Raw genomic sequence first — 21,048 nt, 5'->3', positions numbered from 1 at the left:
ATCATTTGAAATATTCAATTTTACGCAAATTACTCATTCTAGTTTAATTGCGAGTGTGTGGACGCACGTGCGTGTGTTTGTGTGTGTGTGTGCGTGCGTGTGTGTGTGTGTAGTTGTGTGTACGTGTGTGTGTTTGCTCGTGTTTCCGAGCTCATAGACATGTCACGGCATATGCTTGTGTGTGTGTGTGTGTATGTGTGTGTGTGTGTGTGTACGAGCGGTTTGTTCGTGTTTCCGAGCTCATAGACATGTCACGGCATATGCTTGTGTGTACGAGCGGGCGTATGTGTGCGTGCGTGCGTGCGTGCGTGAACGTATGCGTGTTGATAATCATATTAAATTATAAACAAAATCATGATTTAAATCCTATACTGCATGTGTTCAGTTACTTTCAACGTTGGCTAAAAGAAACTGAAATTGGAGTCATCTCAAAATAATCATTTGGTTTTTGTTAGTTCTTTGTTTAAAATCAAATTTCTGTAGACATAAAAGTTTTCTCTGACCGATTTGTATTCATTTTCGTGAGAAAAAGGTTCGTTAAAATGCTAAAAATGATTGTGATTACGGACAGGGGAACCGTATATTAAGTAACGTGGTAATTACTATGTGTTACGATAGCCGATAGTTTTCCGTGTAATTAGCATAGTTCGTGGTGATAGAGCGTAAGAACTGGAACAAGACTGGACCAGATTTCTAGACAAACAGGACGTGGATTTAAACCTCATATTTTGAGTGGCTATTAAAAGTCCACAAACGCATAGGCGCAAAAAGGCTTTGATCTTAACGAATATTTGCCAAGTGAGGTAAACCCACAAATGGAATTGATTTCGAAATCTGGTGGAGATATAAATGACAAGAACGAAATCTTAATGAGTCTTAACATATGTTCTTTACAAATGAAAATTACGTGTCTACTTTAAAAGAGTGGTATTGATAAACTGTACAAACTATTTGAATACAAAAAGTATACCGCAGAGAATAATGCCGCTTCAAACTATATTAATTATTCCCCCTCTAATCGTAGATATGTATATACACTCTCAGAATAAACCATACAGCAATGATATAAAAGAAAATTGTTCTGGATCAAAATGGTGTCGCAGTTAATTTTCAGCAATTACTATCAAGAGGTTAATGTCGCCATTACAAGTTATTATGTTCTATTCAAATCTCATTATCTCATAGTTTTCTTACAATTTTATGCTTAAGCATTGGTTTTATTTTTTTCTTGAGATTTGATTTGCGATTCCGCTTAGAATTCAACGATGTTCTGTTTTTGAGAGCGTTTTAATTTGTCTCAATTATGTTTAAGTAGCAAAAAAAAAGGATCATAATATTTACATGGGCGTAATACTGTCTCCATAAATGTATCCTATTTGCTTTAAAAAATAGATTCACACTGACATATCAAGTAAATGTGTCTGGTTATACAATTTGCCAGAACACTGAATAGGACCTAGGAATATCATTTCAAATGGCTCTTGAATAAATACACACTCAATAAACTTCAGCAGTAATTCAGATTCAGAAATAGCCGACCACCACTCGACCAGTCGACCACAAATGATCTTTTATCAAATAAGCTAAAATTATAGCCTTTCACTCGGCATATTTATTGCCATTTTTATGATTCGAAACAGATTAAGAATGTCAGTTCCCCACAAAATACAAATAAAAAAGGCAATGCTACTGGTTTTATTGATTGTTATTTGTTCTTAATATAAATTTGATACTGACAGATCAGCGCTCTTTAATAGTGACAAACAACATTTTTGGTATATGGAGATATATTGTAATATGCCAATAATAACCATCGTGTAGCATATAGTGACACGATATAGATTAAGTACCGTTGGAAAGTATCTTGCTTGCCAGTCCTCGTGTTCATTAGACATGTTTATAAGTTTTCAATTCTATTAAAAATGCATTTTAATAAAAGCAATACAGTCAAAACCCGTTGGCTCGAACTCGCTAGGCTCGAATTCCTCGTTGGCTCGACCTCGCTTGGCTCGAACTTTATTTAGAGGACCGATTCCTTCACACTGAAGGCTAACAATCCCGCTTGGCTCGAATTTTCCGCCGCTCGAAGTATTTTCGCAGGTCCCTTGGAGTTCATGCCAACGGGGTCGACTGTATCGTATTTGGTTACTAGGGGCCCTAATTTGACGTGTGTTTAGTAGTGGTGGGCGATTATCGGCGTTAGTCGATTAATCGTCGCCGCTGACTAAAAGTCAACGGTCGGCGAAGACGTTTTGCCGGTATCAATTAATCGAAGAAATGGTTCCGTGTAAACTGTAGGGCGTATTCCGACAATACTTTTCCGTTTGTTTTTTTAATTCTGTTTTAGCTCAAATACATATATTTGCATAGTTAAGCAAGTGAAATAACTCTAATCTAACACACACAATCCGTATGAATGAACAATCTACACAAAGAAATTGGCTGGGTGTCACTAACGAATAGAAGAACAATCCAAAAGCTGACATTAGTATATAAACACAAACACAACATGTTACCATCTTACCTCGAACAATAATTTCCTCCAAGCGTGCATGCAAACATTTAGTAACAACGCGTACAATTTACGAAATTTTCAAACGTTACCTAGAAGAACTCAAATGTATGCACAGTCTATAATTTCATCCGCACTGAGAATGTTGAACGATCTTGACACCTCCGTTAAAGAAGCAGTATCATTGCCCGCGTTTAAAGGTTAAATGAAATCTATATTATCTGTTCCATCATTTTATTTAGGTGACAGATCCGCCTCAGTTCATCATGCCCGAATGCGTAATAATTGCAGCAACTTAAATTCCGATCTTTACAATGATCATATCGCAATTTCCCCTGTGTCTGTGGTACAGAAATTGAAGATGCTGAACACGTTCTTTTCAAATGTAGCCGGTTTACTGCACAACGGCGGCAATTATTCCTTCAAACTAGGCAATATCACCTACTGAGTACCAATAAATTACTACACGGCTACAGTAATCTGAATGGCGAGCAGAATTCATACATTTTCCAAAAAGTGCAAACATATATTGTTGCTACTAAATGATTTAAAATAAATGGAGTTCATGAGCCTGCCTATCATTATACCTGTAATACTAGCCACGGGGACTTGGCGACAACAGATTCGTTACATGTATATTTTCTCTCTCTCTCTATTTCTCTCTCTCTCTCTCTCTCTCTCTCTCTCTCTCTCTCTCAATCTAAACGACAGTCTGACACTGCGGGGAGGGCCATTTTCTAACGTTGTTATAACTTGTGGCCCAACCCAATTGTATAATTATATTATTTGTTGAAATGATTTATATGACGTGCGTATATTATATACAATAATATACGATTCAACTAAATAACTCTAATTGACTAGAAAACGCATTGACGCCGAAATCAAGTAGCAATGATACAAGCGTATATTGACCAAATTAATGAATTTATATACGGTTACCCTGAACAAATGAGGAAGAATGATAGCTCAGCTATAGTTATAATAGCTAGTGTCTAGTAATATATCATATTTTATATTTGTTACGTTTTCACTTTGTGTATCTCATCCTATGTGTATGTTCATGGCCAAATGTATTGCCAATAAACTGGAAAACTTGAAACTATCAAAAGTACAATGCTTCTTCTGTGACAGAACAAAAACATAATCAACAAGAGGGAAATATTGTCACCCGAGGCGAAGTATGTATGAACGTGCCCATGATGGGTATATGAGAATTTAAGATGAGGTCACGTGATGTATAATAATCTACAGTAATTGACATTGCCAGTGATGATTTCATTTCCGTGAGATTTCTTTCAGATTCAGTTGTAGAACTTCAAGTCATTAGTATTACTTGAAGCCATATTGCCGAGGGTGTAAATGCACTTATATTTTTTATGAGTTTGTAATTATTTTATTTTATGAGTTTGTAATCATTTCATTCAATCTTATCTTAAGCGAGCATTGAGCGATGAATCCATTACTGATCGTATACAGTCATGGACTCCTGTGAGCCCACTTTTAACAATTAACGGATATGATGTTCGTGCTTTGAAGCATTAACAGCAGTATGATTTTGAAACTTATGGTCTGTTGTTGTTAACACAATGATCTGTGCAATATTTTGAAGCCGGATTGCTTCTGGATCCACGGGGCGCCTAATCGTCCCTTCCAAGATTATGAACTGAGAAAAAATCACCTAAGAAAGCCTCAGTTCCTAAGAGCCAATTTTAAAACGCTTTGAAACCGATGTTTGTTAAATTGCTCTTCGGAAATAGTTAAACTTCATACAGTTGGATTGTGTGTGCATAAGCGGATTTGCTTTTAATCGTTTTTGGAAGGGATATGGATTGGGGAGGGGCAGCGGTATAAATGCTCAGGGTAAATCGCTAATGTATATTTTGAAGCATAAAAGTCAAATAATCCTGGGTATCCTAGAAGGCACCCGAACTCTCCAACTCATTTTTTACTAGAAAGGGCTCATGTCCAATTTCCTTTCCCCAACAGGCCGCCCCTGGAGTAAGATTACTAATAAGAGACAAGATATCTCTGATTAAGAGCAGTAGTAATTAAAAAGCCCACTATCAAACGAAATGGATCGTTCGAAACCATTTCCGCATAATTAAATGAGTTCTGTTAATAACTTCTGTTGCAATAATATTTTACGCCAGCAGTATGTTTCAAAATAAAAAAGTTGTCTGGATGTAATGGCCTGACATAACTCATGGAAAATGTTTTTATTTGAAGCAAAAAACCTTGTAACACACAATGATCACATTAACAAAGCTTTTTAAACATGAGAAAGATGCTCTATGTCGATAATATTTTATTGAACACACTCCATGTTATTACTCTGCCACCCGGCCAACAATCGTGACTTGCAATTATTTACGATTTCAATTTTAATATTAAAATAAAATGAATCATACGAGCAATTTGTTAAATTGCAGATGAAATGAGTCCCGTTTGAAACAAAAGCTATTAACGGTTTCTGGTCCCTATCAACCAGCTGTTTTCCGTCCTTGAATACACGTCGTCATTCTCAGTTTTAATTTATTGAGTGTTGTGGTTGTCGTTGTTGCTGCATGTGCTTTAAGTACAGACAAGTTCTCAGTGAGCCCAAAACATCTAATATTTCAAATGGTTTTAGTTTAAGAAACTTGTGTTAGTTTTCGGCTATTATATGTATTGAATGCGAGCATCAATTTGTTTTATTGGTATGGCTTATACATTAAATAATGTATATTTGCTTTTTAGTACACCATAATGCAGTTTGGCAGCAATAAGTATCTTGTTTGTTTGGCAATGTCATACCTGCTAGACGCACACCTCCAGCGACGGAAGTGATACGGAAACATTTTGGCGTCCACTAGAGGAGCGCAAATTGATAAATTTGAAAGTAGGTGTCCTCAGTTTGAGGACGTTTTCATACGTTTTTACCATATTTTGCTTAAGATCTAAGCCGTTGATTTCCCTAACGTTGGAAAGGATCTACCATCGATGCTAGAGTTGTACATCGAGTTGGAATAAACATCGAGTTGGAATGAACATAGGTTGAAACAAATAAATGTTCTGTTTTGATTAGGTTTCACCAGTTTCTACCAGCTCGAGTTGTTATAATGAGAGTTTTGGTAACTGACAGAAATGTGCGGCTTTTCACCAAACAAAACTTTCATAAAATGTTCCTTATATCTAATACTTACAATAAAAACAATACAAGTAGTACGACTAGTCGATGCCACAAAGAGTATGTGTATTTTGCGTAAAGTTAAGCTGCCTTCCGTGCACAGTTTGTGAAGTGAAATACATGGTTTGTACACGATAATTTCAAGATACAATAAGATATATGTGCCTTCGTTAACCAGATGACTCTCCTCAATAAATTTTTAATGCCTGGTTATAGCGGCGACAGGGACGTTTGCTAACTTCTATCCCAAGGGAGCACTATATTACAACCAACGGACTTGAATTTAACGGGATATGTGTAAGCGTGTTAGACCTTTTAGGTTTTTTAACTTTTTTGGAGCATAGTGCACAGACGGAATGTAACCCTGGCTAGAGCTACCCTGGTTCTAAAATGTGCACCAGTGAAAAGCACTGCCACACGGGACCCCCGTTTAACGTCCCTTCGGGAGCACGATTAGTATTTTTCGTGGTGCGTCGGGGAATGGAACGTGCGACCCCTGGAATGACAATTAGGTGTTTAGCCACTAGACCACGGATCCGCCACCTTGAAATGAACACAAGTGTTCTATCACTATATACCGTATGCATGAAAGTACGGGCATGCGCGCGGCACCATTATGTGTTTATATAGCGGGGCGAACATGGCGCACCAAGAGGTTTACCATTTTATTTGATGATTTTGTCATTAAAGGGTGCAAATAAATAAAATCTTTCAGATATGAAGATGTTACCAACACATTGCTAGTAACGTGAAAGGGGGTTGAGAAACCACGTGACCAAATGGTCGGTTTTGCGAGAAAAGTCCAAGTAAGGGCTAAAATAAATTTTGGTTAGGGACTTACCTGACCCTACCAACGAAATAGGCACCGACCCTACCGTTTTCATAGTCTGTTGGTTAAACAAAAGAAATGTGTATGTTTTGATATCATAGTATGAAAAGCTTTATGCTAAATATTACTTAAACACCATTCCCAAATGATAGCAATAACGTTCTTACATAAAACCTTATAAAATGTATGGCCTCATGTATATTGGTATAGTATCATAACTAGTTTTCAAAAAAGAAAGAAAGAAAAAGAAACAAAGCCTATCATGTGCGCACTTCCCTGGTGTTTATTAGCGTTTCTGTGTTTTCTGTGAATATTTTACTATTGTCTGCCATGTGTCCAAGTTGTGCACAATTCTACTGGTATGTTGCATGCTCAATTATCATTTTGGCTGAGTTTTCGCGGGAAATAAGAGAACAGTCGTAACACCCTTTGTTTTGTTTAGGTACAACACGCACATTCATTTGTAAAATTATATTTTCATGATTACAAAACAAACGAGAACGAAAAGACAATGACAGGACGCCGGCGCCACGATTTTTTTTAAAGAGATTGAAGTATCGAAACTATGTTGCCGTCTGGATTGTTGAATCCGCCCGGGAACTTTATTTCAAGTGTTCCAGCCAATACATTGCATTTTACATAGAATACAAGTTGTACTTGTTAAGTTAAAATGAATTACAGTAACTCAATTGTTGCACAAATCCTCGTCCATATTGGTTTACGGTATGAAACTAGCTAATTGTATTTAAATTTCATCAATTTACATAATAAAGCTAATGACATGCACTTATCGGTTGCAGTTTGAGGCCACTCAGAAGAATTTTTTGATTCGATGTTTATTGCCTGTGAACAGAATTGTAAAAAAGCAAAATCACGCTTGTCGCCTTTCACAGTGTGTGTGTACCACGTGATAAATTACGTCATATATGCTACGTCATAAGGCAACATTTTGCTTAAAATGGACACTTAAAACAATGATAACTTTTCTTTTACTACACCTTTTTAAATAGAACAATGGGCAGTCTAAGCCGCTGAAAGAGCCAAGCCTCCGTTTTATTACCGGACATTGATAATGAGATTAGTTTCATCAAACACTTCGACAAACCTGTTTGCACAAGTGTTTTGACAGTGCTACGTCAGACGGCCGTATTGTGAAAAGGTTTGTCGAAGTGTTTTAAGAAACTACACTCTCAAAGGCTGGTAAAAGACCGATGACGGGGCTCCGTAAGCGGCGTAAACTGTGCTACGTTTCATTTTAAATGGTGAAGAAATAGGAAAGTTATCGTTGTGTTAAGGCTTCATTCAAAGTAAAATATTGCCTTCCGACGTAGCATTTATTTTCACGTGATAAATAACGTCATATATGCTACGTCGGAAGGCAACATTCTGCTTAAAATGAAAACTTAAATCAAAGATAACTGTTCTTTTACTACACCATTTTATAGAAAAAAGGGCAGTCTATGCCGCTTAAGGAGCCCCGCCTAAGTTTTATTACCGGAATTTGATGAGGTGATTAGTTTCATCAAACACTTCGACAAACCTGTTTCTAAAATAATGATTTGACAGTGCTCCGTCAGACGGCCGTATTGTGAAACGGTTTGTTTCAAGAAACTAAAAGTTCAATCAAACTCTGATAAAACAAGAGCTGTCACAGTATGTGACGAATGCCCCCGAATGTGACATTGACCTACAAACAAGGTCAGTACATGAAAAGTTGATCTTGCCTTTACGTGTCAAATACATATGGCAAGTTATTTTAAATTGCCTCTGAACATAAAAAATACCACCCATACTTGACAACCTACACTGTTATGTCCTTATATTCAGAATTCCCTTGTGAATAAACACTGTGTATCTTTCACCTTAGAGGTAGGGACATGGACTTGCACACGACACGTCGTCTTCGTATGTGGAACACATGTAGCAAGTGATTTTAAAATCTGTCCATACAAGGGAAAGTAACAGCCCTTACACGACAACCTAAACTCAATGTCCTTATATGCAGCACTCCACTAAGTGTGACCTTGACCTTTGAGGTAGGGACACGGGTGTTGCACGCGATACGTCGTCTTGTATGTGGAACACATGTGGCAAGTTATTTTAAAATCTGTCCATACAAGGGAAAGTTACAGCCCGGACACGACAACCTATACTCTATATCCTTATATGCAGCACTCCATTGTGAATAAACACTATGTGTGACCTTGACCTTTGAGGCAGGGACACGGGTCTTGCACGCAACACGTTGTCTTGGTATGTGGAACACATGTGGCAATTTATTTTAAAATCTGTCCATACAAGAGAAAGTTACAGCCCGGACACGACAACCTATACTCTATGTCCTTATATGCAGCACTCCATTGTGAATAAACACTAAGTGTGACCTTGACCTTTGAGGTAGGGACACGGGTCTTGCACGCGACACGTCGTCTTGGTATGTGGAACACATGTGGCAAGTTATTTCAAAATCTGTCCATACAAGGGAAAGTTACAGCCCGGACATGACAACCTATACTCTATGTCCTTATATGCAGCACTCCATTGTGAATAAACACTAAGTGTGACCTTGACCTTTGAGGTAGGGACACGGGTCTTGCACGCGACACTTCGTCTTGGTATGTGGAACGCATGTGGCAAGTTATTTCAAAATCTGTCCATACAAGAGAAAGTTACAGCCCGGACACAACAACCTATACTCTATATCCTTATATGCAGCACTCCATTGTGAATAAACACGAAGTGTGACCTTGACCTTTCAGGTAGGGACACGGGTCTTGCACGCGACACGTCGTCTTGGTATGTGGAATACATGTGGCAAGTTATTTTAAAATCTGTCCATACAAGGGAAAGTTACAGCCCGGACACGACAATCTATACTCTATGTCCTTATATGCAGCACTCCATTGTGAATAAACACTAAGTGTGACCTTGACCTTTGAGGTAGGGACACGGGTCTTGCACGCGACACGTCGTCTTGGTATGTGGAACACATGTGGCAAGTTATTTTAAAATCTGTCCATACAAGGGAAAGTTACAGCCCGGACTCGACAACCTATACTCTATGTCCTTATATGCAGCACTCCATTGTAAATAAACACTAAGTGTGACCTTGACCTTTCAGGTAGGGACACGGGTCTTGCAAGCGACACGTCGTCTTGGTATGTGGAATACATGTGGCAAGTTATTTTAAAATCTGTCCATACAAGAGAAAGTTACAGCCCGGACACGACAACCTATACTCTATGTCCTTATATGCAGCACTCAATTGTGAATAAACACTAAGTGTGACCTTGACCTTTGAGGTAGGGACACGAGTCTTGCACGCCACACGTCGTCTTGGTATGTGGAACACATGTGGCAAGTTATTTTAAAATCTGTCCATACAAGAGAAAGTTATAGAGCCGGACGGACGGACGGACGGACGGACGGACGGTGCGATTTTAATATGCCCACCTTCGGGGGTATAAAAAAAACCCCGAAGGCGGTGCTCCGTAAGCGACGTAACTGCGCTTTGTTTCATTTAAAATGGTGAAGAAATGGTGAAGTACGAGGGTTGTCCGGAAAGTTTTGAGACTGCATTCATAAAAAACTTACCACTCATAGGATGCAATTAAAATTTTATCAGCTGTCAATCGTATCTCATATAAACAAATCCTGAAAGTTTCAACAATATACTACGAAGTGAACGTATACAACAAACATTACAAAAAGTACAGGTTACAAGCCACGGAGCACTTCGTTGTCCCATTGCGTCACTTCATTTACAGTTTTTCATAATACGCTCCTTCTGCACGTACACACTTACGGTGAAAATCAACTCATTGCTTAAATATCTGTCCGTACCACCCTTTTATGATATTATGAACAACTGTTCTTTTTAGCTGAACGGATTCGTCAATTTTCCTCTCTGTCCTCCGCCAGTCTTCTTGTAACATGTCCTGCACTGAATTTACGTCAATTTCACTCACGACTGACGGTCTGCCGCTCCGCTTCTAATCGCACACATTTCCATGCTCGTCACTGAAACGTCCATACCAGCGAAATACCAAAGCCCTTGAACATGCTGGCTTTGATTTATCCCGTGTTAGAAACGTATAGGTATTTGTAGGAGTTATTCCGCTGCGAACACAGTGTTTGATCATAGCGCGCTGCTCCGTGCGTGACGTTAACGTTGTTTTTTTTCCGACATCTTCGAAATACCTCTCTACTTCCGCTGATCGTTACAACCATGTCTACTGTTAGATTGCGTCAATAATTTGCTTAGTGATGCAGCTGATGTCATACTGTCGTCATATGTTTTGACGTGACGTTTTGGCGTCTATTATTCAGACGGAGTAGTATATATGAATTGTGAACAATTTTCAGAAAACGTCAATTTCAAAGTGCTCCGTGAAGCGCTAGATGGGTTGTCTTGACAACCATTTCCTTCCTTAATTTGAGATTATTTATTTTTATTTTTCAAAAGGAAACTCGAGAATAGTCTATATACGCAGCTGTTTATTGTTTGTTGATTTATATTAAAAACATTTTGAAATATAGACACAGTCTCAAAACTTTCCGGACAACCCTCGTAATATGTGTTTAAAGTCTTTTTTCGAAGCAAAATATTGACTTCCGACATATATGACGCGGTATCACGTGGTATACACACACTGAGTTGTCTAATTGTGGTGATTATCCAGCTTAATAAATATGTACCAAGTTAATCTAAGAGCCATTTTGTTTCCCATGATTTAAACCACCAGATGAAACACATGATGATATGGAGTTTCCGATACACAAGCTTGGGACAGTGGGTCAGCTCGCCAAACTTGACGATATTTTGTATGTTTGAGAAAAAAGGCACACGTCAAAAATGTGTGCTGGTTCTTAGATATGCTTCATCACATCGAATGGTTTCAACTTGAAACATTTACAACGCGCGCGCTTTGTTTTAGTTTAATATCGGAGTAGGGTTGGGGTGGAGTGGGGGGTATTACTTAAGTACATTCTTGAAGGAATTCTGGGTACGGTTAAAACGATTAGTATAGAATCAAAAGTCTCGGTTACTCATTAACAGTTATGAAAAGCTGTAAAACCTTAATGAATGATCTCGAAGGAAAGTCATTACAACATAATGAATGATCACTAAGGAAAGTCATTACAACATAATGAATGATCACTAAGAAAAATCATTAAATATAATGAAGATCCCGAATGAAAGTCATTACAACATAATGAATGATCCCGAAGGAAAGTCATTACAACATAATGAATTATCCCGAATCAAAGTCATTGCAACATAATGAATGATCACTAAGGAAAGTCATTACAACATAATGAATGATCACTAAGAAAAATCATTAAATATAATGAAGATCTCGAAGGAAAGTCATTACAACATAATGACATCTTATCTATGATCGTGCTGCAACGTAATATAGCCTTTTCTTTTTCTCATATCTTTAAAAATCATGTACATATCAATTTACAAATGCATGTACAAGTATTCTTAAACAAAACAAAGCGTGTCATGCGTTTTTTTTTTTATCTTATTATTAGGTCACTTGGATTCATCGCCCTCAATGTTGCACCTCGCTTATAATCATTGCCGATACATTTCGCATTATATATAAGGCAACTGTATCCGATGTGCTTGTTTTATAGATATATGAGCACATCGTGAAACAGTTTACTTTTAACTGAGTTAACAATAATGCCAGTTATCACGATTCTTAGTTAAACACAGTTCTATAATAATAATAATAACAATAATAATAATAATAATAATAATAATAATAATAATAATAATAATAATAATAATAAGAAACAAAGGGAAAAGCATTATTCTTAGAAATAAGTCACTCGACCCAATGTCTATACTGTATATAAGTTTATTTACTTATTTTCGGAAGCGTGTTAGTTCTAACCGATTTGGAGTATTAATTTTTCATAGGAATATCTGCTTTATCCTATTTTGACTTGACAATCTTCATCATATAGACGCATATTGATTGGAAGCCAACCCCCTGATCGGGCAATAAATTCGGACACTATAAATCAATATCCCCATCCGTCCTTCGTAGCTGCATGTAAGAATTCGGATCAGACGAGCATTCTAATCCCGAGATGATTTCTTGGATTACGATTAAAACAAATGTTTCAATAGTTATGCTCTTCAAAAGTCTGATGATAAAATAGATACGTCAATTGAACCAGAGATAAACATTCACGCAACAGCGTTTACGACGAATACTTAAAACCATTTACAAGTACATCGCAGTAATTAAACAATACCACATATACATTTTTTTCAAAAATGTGGAATTTATGACTTAACTGAAACTTTCCCACGGTTTTAAGCGACAGAATGACAACCGTGCGTGCGATTTAAGTTTAAAGTTTGTGCATTTAAGGTACTTGCAATTCGTAAACAGGTTATATCAAATTGGATTTTAAAAAGTGTTATATCGTTCAAGAAAAACTTTCATTCACTGATTATGAATTATTTTGGTATTACGGGTTAAGTTAGATTAGACGACCTTTACTTGCTTAAGAAAGAATACACATTTATTTTTTACTTTTTATTTTTTTTGTTACCTATGAAGATGTAAGTTTTAAACCCTTCAATAAAACGCATATAAGGGTTATTTTGAACCCGTCAAAATAGAGCAATGATGGGTTATTTCTAAACCCATCAATACAGAGCATGGAAGGGTTATCTTTAAACCCGTCAATAGTTCGTATTTATATATTTTAGTTTTAATTAAATGTAGTGTTTTAGCTTGTATTTGTAGATCTAAGTTTTAATTGGTTACCAGGGAAGTGTATGATTGGAAACTTAAGTAAGATTCCCAAAGATTAAGTCGAAGTATAACGGCTAAATTTAAATTACTACGCGATCTACTTGTAGCGTAGTGAAAGTGTATCGATCTCTGACATTGTAAACAGTAAACAGTACATCCGAGGTTGTTTTCATAGAAAATGGCCGAAGAGTTCAGTAAGGGTATTTTTTAAACCCGTCATTATTAAGCAAGGAAGGGTTACTTTTAAACCCATCATTATCTTTAATATAGAGCATGGAATTGGTTACTTAAATACCTGCCAATATAGAGCATTTTGATTAATGTACCGACATACATGCGAGGTTTTCGATCAAAATGGCCGAGGAGCTCCGAATGGCGGATAAATGGTTTTTTTTAAACCCGTCAATATAGAGCATAGATGGGTTATTTTTTAACCGGTCAATATCGAGCATATAATTGTTTTTAACCCGTCAATATAGAGCATAAAACGGTTATTTTTAACCCGTCAATATAGAGCATATAATGGGTTTTAAACCCGTCAATATAGAGCATATAATGGGTTTTTAACCCGTCAATATAGAGCATCAGAGGGTTATTTTTAACCGGTCAATATAGAGCATATAATGGGTTTTTAACCCGTCAATATAGAGCATCAGAGGGTTATTTTTAACCCGTCAATATAGAGCATATAATGGGTTTTTAACCCGTCAATATAGAGCATCAAATGGTTATTTTTAAACCCGCCAATTGTAACCGACCATACCACGTTTATAGATGTTTCACAACTGGCGGCCTAACTGACTATTATTTGAAAACGCATGTAGTCAATGTCATTACGTACAATACTTAACTTTATTTTTTGTTCAATTACTAGTAGCTTAATTGGTTTCAATCACAGGCTTGAAAATCAAGGCCACTTACCTCATACCTTGGTGAAACGATACATGATTTAACAAAGTTTCAGCTCATGAAAACATGAAAACAAACAAAATTGGATAGTAGAGTAAAATGTCATTTAGTCGAGATTATACATGGTATGAATATATTATAAAAAAAATAATATCCCCCCCCCCCAAAAAAAAAAACAAAAAAAAAACTAACAAGTTGTATCCCACCACAGTCAATTCAGTCATGGAAGTTATTTCGTCCGAATTTAAAGCAGCCGTTAGTAACGGTTTAAGCCATAAAACATTAAATTTGGAATGGAAATCTGCGATCTGATCTTTTGTGAACAGTCTTTCATTACTGGTTTGCAGATAATTACGCAAAAAATTGCTAATTCCAAGACAAAAAATAAAAAAAAGTTGGAAAAACAGTATATCGGTGAGAGTGCAGCTTTAAGGGGCTACTTCTTGAAGGAGAGCGTTGTCACACTTTTGTAAAATATGTTCCGTTTGTTTCAAATTGATACCACTGAAAGAACATTTCCGACACGCATCACCACTGATTTAATCACATCGACAAAAAATGAGTGATATTTCATTATTTTTACGTAAAATCGTTAATTGTTCAAATTTATTAATTGTATAAATGTTGTCAATTTTTGTGGTACAGTGTTGGTTGAATTGTTAACTATTTCTCAGTTATTAATTTCACGTTTGGAATGACGTTAGTGAATGCATATTCCGGATATACTTTCAAGTTCGGACACTATGTACGGCAAACAAAAGTGATTTGCAAACTCAGTCGAATAATTATTACAATGATTTTAGATGAAGGGGATTATATAGCAAATATCGAAGAAAGCATAAAGATTTAATATATTTACTAAAATTTAAAAGCATTCACTGTATAGTACTGTAGAATGGAAAAATAATGAGTGTTTAGCTACAATTTGTGGTGGTCAACTATACCTTGTGCTTCAATAAATGTTAAAAAAATCCAATCGGTTGTAATTATGTTAATTCTCCATGTTAGTTATGTTAATCAGTTTTTTTGTCTGTACCCTTCTTTAATTGTTCCTGTAATGAACCTGGAACTAATTAACGTAATTCAATAACCAACGTTAAGGCTTGAGTTACTACGGACGTCGGTGCAAAATGGTTAAAAGAGTCCCTGTAAAAGCTTTGAATATTTATTTTCCCTGGAAATGGGATGGGAGAAAAGGCATATACCATGGGCCGTACCTGAAGAAAGGCATATCCTAATGTTTTACTGAAAAAACGGTCAATCTCGGTTGCTTTAGATACCCTGTACTCGGGTCGGGATATCTTGAATTCGACTCAGGCCCATTGAAGATACAGTCGAACCCCGTTGGCTCGAATACGCTTGGCTCGAATTCCAAGGTGGCTCGAACTAGATGTAAAAGGACCGATTTCTTTATTCTGAAAGTAAACAATCCCGCTTGGCTCGAACTTTCCGAGGCTCGAGGTATTTTCGGCGGCACGTGGGAGTACGAGCCAACCAGGTTCGACTGTACTTACAGTCACACACGAAATGATAATCGAATTACAATCGGATTTAAATAAGTGTATAAATAGCTCAGAGAAACTGTTAAACAAACCTACAACCTTTTAACAGATAAATGTCCATTATAGATACTGGAAGTCTGGATACTGGAGCTTCTATGCACTTGTCACAAATCTCATTTTACATTTATATTATGGTATTATTATTTAATACAATTTGCTTGTACTAGTTTAAACATTGATTTAAAATCAATCATTAGGTAGTATTGTATCGACACGATACGGTAACACTTGACCAATTTTCACTGCTCTGACTTTACGTCATCATAATTTGTACATGTTTTGGGTGTGTAATTCTCTAGTTAGTTGGGAACAGGTTTTTGACCAAGACAGACGTGTAACATTCTCTGGGTGGACGGACGGAACTGCCACGTCTGCAGTTATGCAGCCGAAAAGCTGTTGGGGAATGAATGTGCATTAATACTAAGTATTATTAACACCTGATACCAGGGTAAGTGCCATTACATTATAATTGTTTTATAGACATTCTTGCATTACAATTTAGGTTTGTAAATACAGTTAAATATTGTCTCTTGTACATGCACTTTGCAATTATCAGGTTTTTATATTGCAAGTAAGCGTTGTAAACATTATTTGCTCATATAATTATCTAGAGAACTATTTTCATTCGTGTTAAACTATAATTGTTTAGATTCTCACAGTTTTGCGTTGACTGGGAATGAACCGACATTTTATTGTTTTGCTTTGCATAATTGTTGAGAGTAAAAGTGTATAATCATGCTTGTTAAATATAATTTAGGTAAGCAATGATATAGTAAATAGTATGACTTATGTCGTAATATTGAATGTCAGGTTATACGTAAACAGCAGAACATCGTTTGCTATGGTTGCCACGTTACGGTTACATTGACGTTTTGGGGCTCATGACGTCAGAGGACGTTTTCAACGTAGTTGGGCTTCCGGACGCTAACATGGCGGGATGTCAGTGAACCTCATGTTTGTACCGGTAACGCAGGCTGGTGCTGAGGGCGGATACGCCTAGGTGGGCGTTGATATATCCTATCGTGGACGTCGAGAGGCGGGACGTGTATTGGGATTGGCATCTGAGTGACGTCAGTGTCGACGTCTAAGTGACGCCTGTATTTCCTGTGGTCGGCGTCTGTGTGACGTCGATGCGTCTATGTGGTGTCTGTGTGACGCCGTTGTCGACATCCGGGTGACGTCTGTGTGACGTTTACGTTAGCGGGAGATTGAGATAGTGGAGTGGTAGACTGGTAACAGCGTAACAGTGTGGCAGTAGTGACATTCAACCATATTACATAAGATCTCTCTTTATTTATTGTAATTTATGTAAATAATATATTTGTTAAAACTTGTATTGTCATTTGTCAATTTCTTCATAACAATTAGGACTGCCCCTCTCTATGCTATTCCTGACCTGTGACAGCACTTTGTGTCGCTTGGTCATTTCCCAACCAAACTTAAAGGCATATTAGCTTAAAGATTATGTCATGCACACATTTTGATAGATGTATCAGAGAAGTTTTAATTTAATATTATAAAAGCTAGTAGAATTAGAATAACATTGAAAAAACCCGAAACATCGTAAGCGCCTGCAGCAGAGCTCAAACTTGAAGTTCGTTCGTATATGACGGGCCTATATCTAAGATATTTTTCAACAGAATATTACTCATTCGGAACTCCCCAGTCCTTTTCCATTAAAAACAACCTCGGATGGATGCCGATACATCAATAGATATAGTTCCTAAAATTTTAAGTTTAAATTAAAGTATTTCTTAATCAGTAGAAGTGCTTAACGCGTATTTTGTATTTTTAAGTTTAAATTGAGTGCCAGTGAAGTGTATAATTGCATAAATAATTAAGATTCCAAAGAGTTAAGTCATAAGATTTCACTGCTAAATTGAAATTTCTACGCGATCTACTTCATGCGTAGTTAAACTGTAAAGAGTTCCGTGACATTGTAAACCGTCCATATAACATTCAAGGTTGTTTTTGATGGAAATTTGCCGAGGAGTTCCGAATGAAAAGTACTTTCTTACAATAATGACAACACCGAGTCATAAATTACGCTCCTTAATGGGATGATATCCAATTTGAGAAGAAAATTTGAAGTCATTCTTTTTCCAACAGGCGATTAGCGGGGAAATGTTCCTAATATACCCATGAGACCACTGTCTCAGCTCATTCAGATTACATTCACACCTTCTTGAAGACAAATGTGGAACGACGGGCCACCACCTACTGAAGATTTTAAACATTTCTTAAAAACTGCATTTTGAACGGACAAATTATTTTTCCTAGAAGCGATAGGCTTTAAAAAGACTCAGAATTGTAAAAAAACAAACGCTCCAAATGATAAAATCATTATATTTATAATTGGAAAAACACCCTTAGAACAAATCCCCTTTGACAAACACCCTTAGACAAACACCCTTCGACAAATTCCCTTAGGCAAGCACCCTTAGACGCACGTTGTTGTAACAACCATAGGCAAACACCCTAATACAAGCATTCTTAAAACAAACACCCTAAGACATCTCCCTTAGACACACACCCTTAAACACACATCCTTAGACAAACACCCTAATACAAGCTTTCTTAGACAAACACCCTTAGACAAACATCCTTAGACATCTCCCTTCGACAAACATCCTTAGACAAACACCATTAGACAAAAACCCTGAGACAAACTCCCTAATACAAGCATTCTTGGGATAAACACCCTAAGACAAACACCCTTAGACATCTCCCTTAGACAAACATCCTGAGACAAACACTCTTAGACATCTCCCTTCGACAAACATCCTTAGACAAACACCCTTAGACAAAAACCCTGAGACAAACTCCCTAATACAAGCATTCTTGGGATAAACACCCTTAGACAAACACCCTTAGACATCTCCGTTAGACAAACATCCTGAGACAAACACTAATAGACATCTCCCTTCGACAAACACCCTTATACAAACACCCTTAGACAAACACCCTAAGACAAACATCCTGAGACAAACACCCATAGACATCTCCCTTCCACAAACACCCTTAGGAAAACACCCTCAGACAAACACCCTTAGACATCTCCCTTAGACAAACATCCTTAGACAAGCACCCGTAAACAAAGGCCCTTAGTCCAGCGCCCTTAGACAAACACCCTTAGACAAACATCCTTAGACAAACACTCTTAGACAAACACCCTTAGACAAGCACCCGTAGACAAAGACCCTTAGACCAGCGCCCTAAGACCAGCGCCCTTAGACAAACACCCTTAGACAAACACCCTTAGACAAACACCCTTAGACAAACACCCTTAGACAAAGACCCTTAGACCAGCACCCTTTGACCAGCGCCCTTAGACAATCACCCTAATACAAGCACCCGTAGACAAAGACCATTAGACCAGCACCCTTAGACAAACACCCTTAGACAAACACCCTAATACAAGCACCCTTAGACAAACACCCTTAGACAAACACCCGTAGACAAACACCCTAATACAAGCATTCTGAGACAAGCATTCTTAGACAAACACCCTTAGACAAACACCCTTAGACAAACACCCGTAGACAAACACCCGTAGACAAAGACCCTTAGACAAGCACCCTTTGACCAGCGCCCTTAGACAATCACCCTAATACAAGCACCCGTAGACAAAGACCCTTAGACCAGCACCCTTAGACAAACACCCTTAGACAAACACCCTAATACAAGCACCCTTAGACAAACACCCTTAGACAAACACCCGTAGACAAACACTCTAATACAAGCATCCTTAGACAAACACCCTTAGACAAGCACCTGTAGACAAAGACCCTTAGACCAGCACCCTTAGACCAGCGCCCTTAGACAAACATTCTTAGACAAACACCCTTAGACCAACACCCTTAGACAAACACCCTTAGACAAACACCCTCAGACAAACACCCTTAGACAAACACCTTTAGACAAACACCCTTATACAATCATTCTTAGACAAACACCCTTAGACAAACACCCTTAGACAAACACCCTTAGACAAACACCCTTAGACAAACACCCTAATACAAGCATTCTTAGACAAACACCCTTAGACAAACACCCTTAGATAATCAATAAGACGCATGTTGTTGTTGTTAGTGAAGGTGTTGTTGTAGTTGTTGTTGCTTAATTAAATCGACAATTGATTCATGATTAAATTAATTTTGAAAATAAAATAACTTTATTTTTTAAAAATATACATAATTAAAAAAATGTGATTTTTGCAAACAAGCATTACATGCATTTGATTAAACAGGAACGATTGCTCAAGCCACTTAGCCTCATGTGAGATGTAGACATAATTGTATTCTAGACGACAAAATGTCCTTGATAAAATCGTACACAATGATCAAAATGAATTTAACATTTTCAGACTTTACATTCCACTTTAAGCTTTAAGCTTAACCATTCAGTAGCATAGTTGGTTGCAGTTGTGTTCGATAATATTAAATTAAAAAACAACAACTTATAATTGCAAAGTGATGTTACACATAAAATATTACTAGTTACACCAATCAAACTAGTTCTTAAGTAATCTAATACAACCGTAATCTTCAGATGTTGCTATTTCGTATCAAGCTAAAACTTTTTTTCAAATAAAATGTCTTATCTTAACCCTTTGACTGTGTTAAAATGTAAAATAAAAGATACAACTACTTACTACAATAAAACTGAATTAATCAGCTTAATATAACGTTATTCTGTTAATGGTGTGTGATTTCTGTTCAATTGAGGGCACAAAACGGGAAGGTACTATTGACAGTAAAACATATACTTCGTAACCATGACAGTCAATTTGTATTAAACAAAACATCATATGATTTAGCGATTTGTTTGTTTGGGCAATGTTTTTGAATGGCTGTGTTAAATATATGACATTATAATATACAACAAAACTATCAATATGACGATCTTCACCATGAAAACAAAATGTAGCTTACCTTGATACTTAATACGCGTGATTATCGCCTTTACATCCGATATCGTATTCGAAAGTCTTCTAAAATAAACACGAAATGTCGTATACTTCACATTTTCAGTAACTAAACTGAGGAAGAGACGTCTCGATATGATCTGTTCTTTCTATGCATCGTTCATCTCTCGGCATAAACAAACTCGATATGCTTGAGAAACATTGTTTAGTTTCGTGAAAAGTAAATGGAAAATTATACGATTGCTTCAATGACTTCAAATATGAGTCCAGATGTAAACGTCGATAATATTTAAGGGTGACTTGTGGATTGTCTTAATAAGGGCCGTAAATGTTATAATGTTGCTTTGATGTATAG

The 21,048-nt window shown here is 37.0% G+C and overlaps 1 protein-coding gene across 2 annotated transcripts in view; it reads right to left on the bottom strand.

Annotated features, from left to right (window-relative positions):
• LOC128219911 (cadherin EGF LAG seven-pass G-type receptor 2-like) overlaps window positions 1-20,858 on the bottom strand; it is a 58,695-nt gene extending 37,837 nt beyond the window's left edge. For both annotated transcript variants that reach the window (XM_052928074.1, XM_052928077.1), the window contains exon 1: window positions 20,701-20,858. The gene's annotated coding sequence lies outside the window, so the exon portion shown is untranslated. The remainder of the gene's footprint in view (window positions 1-20,700) is intronic.
• Between the last annotated feature and the right edge of the window lie 190 nt (window positions 20,859-21,048).

This window comes from Mya arenaria, chromosome 15 (assembly GCF_026914265.1).
Source record: "Mya arenaria isolate MELC-2E11 chromosome 15, ASM2691426v1".
Taxonomy (NCBI): Eukaryota; Metazoa; Mollusca; class Bivalvia; order Myida; family Myidae; genus Mya; species Mya arenaria.
The sequence above is the reverse complement of the archived record's forward strand: the minus strand, read 5'-3'. Positions and strand labels throughout refer to the sequence as shown.